We start from the raw sequence: 6,009 nt of genomic DNA, 5'->3' as shown, positions 1-6,009 counted from the left end.
TATTATTATTTCAAGGTAGAAGTAAGGTCTGTACACTCTATCCTCCTCAAACCCTACTTGATGCAATTTCACTGGGTATGTTGTTGTTGTATGCTCCGTTAAGGTAAATATTTATTCATACTCACTTTACGATGATAATAATTAAATTGTTTGGTCAAAAATCCTTAATGTACTTGTTTACTTACGTAGGCAATTATACATTGCATTTTCAGGATTAATATCAATATCAAAATTTGATTATGATAGGGCAATCGAAGCGGCAAAAGGTACATATACCAAAAACTTCGCCTGTGAAGTGATATTAGGTGATATGCAACAATATAACATTTATCTCATACGTCAAAGAGTGTGTGTACATATATATTTGCACATACTAGTTTTACGAGGCTCGGGCTTAACTCCAGATATAAAAAGTAATATTTTAATTAATTAAAGAAATATAATTTATTTATGTTGGTAATAATTAAACTTTAAATAAGTATATTTTTAATATATAAAAGCAAAACTTTCATTTCACTCCTTTAATATTTTAACTTTCATTTTGATGAAATTATTTACTTCAAATTAAATGCGAAGCCATAATTTGAAATATATGAGTTTCGAATCCTAAGTTTTTAAGTTATCTAGTTCTAAATTAATAATTTATACATATGTAATGAACTTTTAAGACAAATACAGAATTTGAACCAAAGTGCTACTGAATCCAACCAAATCAGTAGCTGACACTCTAATTCCTCCCTACTTCAAACTCATTTTGTGTTTAAAAGATTAATTTTAGTTAACCTAACAAGAGAATTTAAAGATAACTCGATCTTGACTGATAATATTGTCTTCATTTTCAACATTATACGGCATCATTTAATAATTTTTAAAACTATCGGAAAATCATTTTTGCACTAATCTTGGTAAACACATATGAGCTCATTAAAGTATAAATATAAAGTAAAAGAAATGTCATATGAGTAAAAGAATTTTCAGAAATTCTCAAATTTCGTAATACAAATATAAAGTAAAAGAAATGCTTACATGTAAAAATCTATAATAAGCAAAAAATGAAAAAGAAGAAAACAAAGAGCAACAAGAAGCAAAAATATCTAGCGAAGAAATGACTATTTTTTAGGTTAATAGATAAGATCAATAGAAAAAAGCAACTGGGAAAATAAAGTGCAGCGGATGAGACTGTTCCTCCCTAATTAGGGGTCTCGGGTTCGAGCCTGAGTATGAAAAAATCCTTGATAGGGAGCGCTTCCCTCGATTGGGCTCTATGCGACGCAAATCTGGATTAGGCGAGCTCCATTGCGAGTACCGGATACTGGATAGAAAACAGGTAAATAAAGCAGAATGTTCGATACCTTTTAAAAAGTAAACCATAAGAACAAAACATAAATTTGACTTTAAAAATTTAAGATCAGGAGCTAGAAGTCGTTAATTGAAAAGTTCAACATTTTTTGAGAAAGTTTTGTGAGGACTACTAAAATTCTTTTATAGTCCCTTATATATAATAGTAATATAAATATGGACATGAGCCATTGAATAGCATAGGATTGATGTTCTATTACTTGAGAAGATGACCCTTTGATGTCTTTGGTCACATGAAGTGCAAAACCCAGGAGCATGATCGGCTTTGGTATGCCATCAGTTTTCTTGTCGTACACAAAGGTCCACGTAGCCCATTGGTGATCACATGATGTGATAATGGTGAATAATTGTACAACTCCAACAAATCTCCACTAGTCACTTTTCAAGTGATTAATTTCTTCTCACGATCGATGACTTCAATCAATTGCTTTGAAATCTTATATTTTGCATCTACGATCTATAAAGTTGAAAATACATGAGATATTACTAGGCTGGTCAGCTTTCCAAACCCTCATAAAAGATACTTTTTCCGTTTTAATTTATATGAACTCATTTAATTAGACATGATATTTAAAAAAGAGATAAAACTTTTAAAACTTGTAGTTCAAAATAAGCCTTAAAAATTTGTGTGGCTATAAATCATTCATAAAGTGAATTTGTTTCCAAATTAGAAAAGAGATCACTCATTTTAACACGAACTAAAAAGAAAATAGGTTCAAACAAATTAAAACAGAGGGAGTATTACATTCACAATAACATCATTTCGTCTTATTTCTTTTACTTCTTTTTTTTTAATTTTCATTGTCTCCAAAAAATTATCTAAAGCTCATGAAGATTGGATCCAAAACAGACAAAAACGCAAAAAGAAACAGACACCCTATGAGGAAAAACTTCGGTAAACAATCCTTAATAGCTTCAAGAATCATAAGATGCACAAGAGAGGCACTAAAATTGTTAAAAATCAGGAAAAGAAACTCTTTTTATCTCAATTGTAAAACAAAGCAACCCCATTATTACAGTGAAAAGGACTAAAAAATAACAAGAAAAAAACAAAAAAAAAACTAAAACACAAGATTAAGAATAGTTACAAGATACTTTCCTGGCCTGGTAGTGCATCATCCAGGTTAGGGGAGCTGTCTGAGACGTGTATGGTACTACCTCCACACCATGCTGGCCTGGCATGAAAACACAGTAGACCTGTTAATGCGGTGACAAGAACCCTAAAAGATACCGTTAGGTATACGGAAATAATCAAGATAAATCACTAGATTACAAAATAATTATCATTGGGTGTACCAAGTAAAAACAGAGCAATCCCACCGACGCAGTGAAAAGAACCAAAAAAAAACCATTAGGTATAAAGAAACAATCAAGACTACTCACTAGATCACAAAAAAAATCATTAGGTGTACTAAATTTTCAAAACTGACAAAATCCGTTAAAAAAAAAAAAAAAAAAAAAAAAAAAAAAAAAAAGAGAGAGAGAGAGAGAGAGACCCTTTGAGTAAAAAATCGAAAAAACAATCCTCAATTGCTTTAAGAATCATAAGATCCAGAAACCCTGCACCAAAACTGTTAAAAAACGGAAAAAGAAGTATTTTTTTTATCTCTGGTGTAAACTAGGGCGGTCTATCGGGAATAACATCTTTACCTCTCAAGGTAGGGGTAAGACCTGCATACACTTTATCCTCCCCATATTCCAAAGGTCTGCATACACTCTATCCTCCCCATATCCCACTTGTTGGACTACACTGAGTATATTGTTGTTATTGGTGGTGGTGTAAACAAGAGCGGTTCAATGTAATATGTGGCCTAAAGACAAAACTTAATAGGATATCTAGATATTTTAAATAAATTCAAGTATTTTTCGCAAAATTTGCCCTTTTTAACCCTTTTAGATGCAAGTTATCCTTTTAAGATTATTTCATTCAACTATTTCTTTTCACGGACAAATAAAAATAATTGATTTAAAAAAATTGAGTTAAAAACGATATGTAAAACAATCATAAACAAAGAAGGAAAAAGAAACGGATGTACGGAAGGAGGGAACAATCAGATCCAACAGAATAGGTATATATATATGTACTAATTAATGAGAGATAGAAATTAAACCTAATTTACACACTCATTTGAAGAACCTAAACTAAAATCTAAAAAAAAAAAAAAAAAACCTTTTGCTGTGATAGTTAGAAAAATCATATCTTATATAGAATTCAAAACTATTTTCAAGTCTTTCTAATATAAAAAAAAAAAAAAAAAACTTGTATAGTGACATAGGAATGCGTTAAATGTTCTTCCATATTAGCAAGTTTTTATTTCAATACAAAAATCACAATTAATCATAATTCTTTAAAATCTTCTTATAACTACTAGAAAATTACTATACGTATAACAAAGTTACAATTAATATTTAGACAAGTTCATTGTTTCCTTATATAGTCATGACATTAGGAATGTAGTAAAAAAAATAATTTAAAGTGTTCAACTAAATGACAGTAGAACTTTGTTTGATATTCTAGAACTTTGAATTAAACTACTTAAATCTTAATATCTACAAAAATCAATTTTGACTATAAGAATGAAGGTATTGTATTGCAACAAATGGCTAATAGTTTATAAACTTAAAAGATCCTCTCCCAATTTTTATATAATATAAGACATGTTTTAGTGGTGTAGACACGTAATTTTTTATCCTCTCTTAGGTTTTACACTATTTTTTTGAGTTAATTGTTGCATCTAGGCTTAATCTCGATACTTTTGACTTTTATTTTTATTTTAGTAGGTTTTGTTTGTGAAATGAAAAAGGACAAAATGTTCACTATTTTTAGAGTACAAGTTTTGTGTTTTAACGAAAGAAAAATAGCAAAAAATAGGTTTCTTTTAATCTAGTTTTTTTTAGTTACTTACCTTTTAAATTTTTCCTATAGTGTAATGATTTTTCTTATTTTTTTTAATTTAAAAGTAGTTGATTAATATTTTATCTTGGTATTTTTATTTAATCAAAAGAAAAAGAAAATCGAGCCAATGATAGCCCACCACATGACAACATTCCACCCTATCCATATCCATGGCATATTCCATTTTGGGGAAAGAATATCCAAGGATATTTTGGAAAAGTTAAGCTAAAAGTGGCACGCCATAAATAGAAGTTTAGACCTAATTTCCTAAACCTAGACTAATTATCCACTACACCTAGATCACTCTATACACCATCAGCCGCACAGCCAGAAACACACCAAAAAAGCTATTTTCAACAAATTTTAGCACGTCACCGAGCACACATACACAATACATGAATACACTGCAGAAGGGGAATGAGATAGAGATTGGGGATTAAGGGAGTGACCTATATCTAGACTAATGAGAAAACCTTTCTTCTTAGCATTTCACTTCTAGTTCATAATTTCCATTAAACAGGGAAAGAGTTAGGCAAGCCTGTGCGGAGGTCGAGGGTGAGTTTCAGTTCAGGTTGAAGGAGCAACAGGCAGAATATGAAGCAAGAATCACGCAGACCCGACTGGATGTGGGAGCAGATTATCAATCCACCATTCAGACTTTGAACACAGATTTGGAGCATGCTAGGACAATAATTCAGCAGCGAGATATAGAAATTGTTGAAGAAAAGGCCAAAACAGATACATTCAAGGGAAAGCTTAAATTTTCCACGACTAGTGGATCATAGATAACAAAGCATGCTGAAACTATTAGACAAGATCTGGAAGAAAAAATGGGCATCCTTGAAGAGGACTTGCACCAGCAACAACTTGAGCTTAACCGGCAAAGGCAAAAATTTGAAAGAGAGAAAGATGATTGGGTACACTCAAAAGCTCGTCTCCAAGAAGGATTGAATGAAATGAAAAGAAACTCGGCTACACGGAATCCAAGCTTTGAACAAAGGGAGATAGAGGCCCGTGAGCAGAAGATAAAAAAACTAGAGCATAAATTTGGGTATGTTCGAGTTAAGGTCCGAATGCTGGCCCACTCCACTTCTGAAGTTATGCTGGATTACCACAAGACGGGCTATGACCAATTCCGTCAGCAACTACCTAAATTTGGCAAGGACCTCACAGTCGGGTTACGGGAAATTTACACAGACATGGGAGGTCAACTGAAGTCAAAGCCATATGAGCGGGGTTGAGCACTTAAGATTTTGGGTTTGAAGTAACAAGCAGTCGACATAGCCTCTTCGTTTTGGGGTTTATCTGTTTTTCTTTCATTTTATTTCATTTTGTATTTGACGTACTACGGTTTTAGTTAAATTTTGTATTTCCCTTAGTCTTGTTTTAGTCTTTCTTTTCTGTTATGTCCTGTGTCCTTTTTATTTTGAGTCCATGTAAAAAAGAAAATGAAAAGCAATGAAAAAGATTTTATTTTAAAATAGCCCGAGTATTTGTCTGAACTACGTTATGATCTGATTCATATTTTCAACATGATACGTAGGCAAACCCCAACGGGTTCGATCAAAGCTTTTAAAACCTTAGAAAGAGATTAATGAAAGAAGGGAGGGGAGAAGAAAAGAAAAGAGAGATGAGCGATGCAAAAAAAAAAGGGTTGCGCCTAAATAAGCCGGGATGAGACATTGGACTTCCATGATAGAATTGATGCATGCATATGCAATGAGTGATTATGAATTACTTAACCCTAACACATT

The 6,009-nt window shown here is 32.0% G+C and overlaps 1 long non-coding RNA gene across 1 annotated transcript; it reads right to left on the bottom strand.

Annotated features, from left to right (window-relative positions):
* Positions 1-966: 966 nt before the first annotated feature.
* Positions 967-3,000, bottom strand: LOC132623641 (uncharacterized). The gene is made up of 3 exons (XR_009576478.1): positions 2,656-3,000; positions 1,560-2,534; positions 967-1,312 (listed from the first exon to the last, which is right to left on the bottom strand). It is a non-coding gene; the product is annotated as an uncharacterized LOC132623641 (long non-coding RNA).
* Positions 3,001-6,009: the final 3,009 nt, after the last annotated feature.

The sequence above is a fragment of the Lycium barbarum genome, chromosome 1 (assembly GCF_019175385.1).
Source record: "Lycium barbarum isolate Lr01 chromosome 1, ASM1917538v2, whole genome shotgun sequence".
Lineage (NCBI taxonomy): Eukaryota > Viridiplantae > Streptophyta > Magnoliopsida > Solanales > Solanaceae > Lycium > Lycium barbarum.
This window is presented reverse-complemented; position numbering and strand designations above follow the sequence as displayed.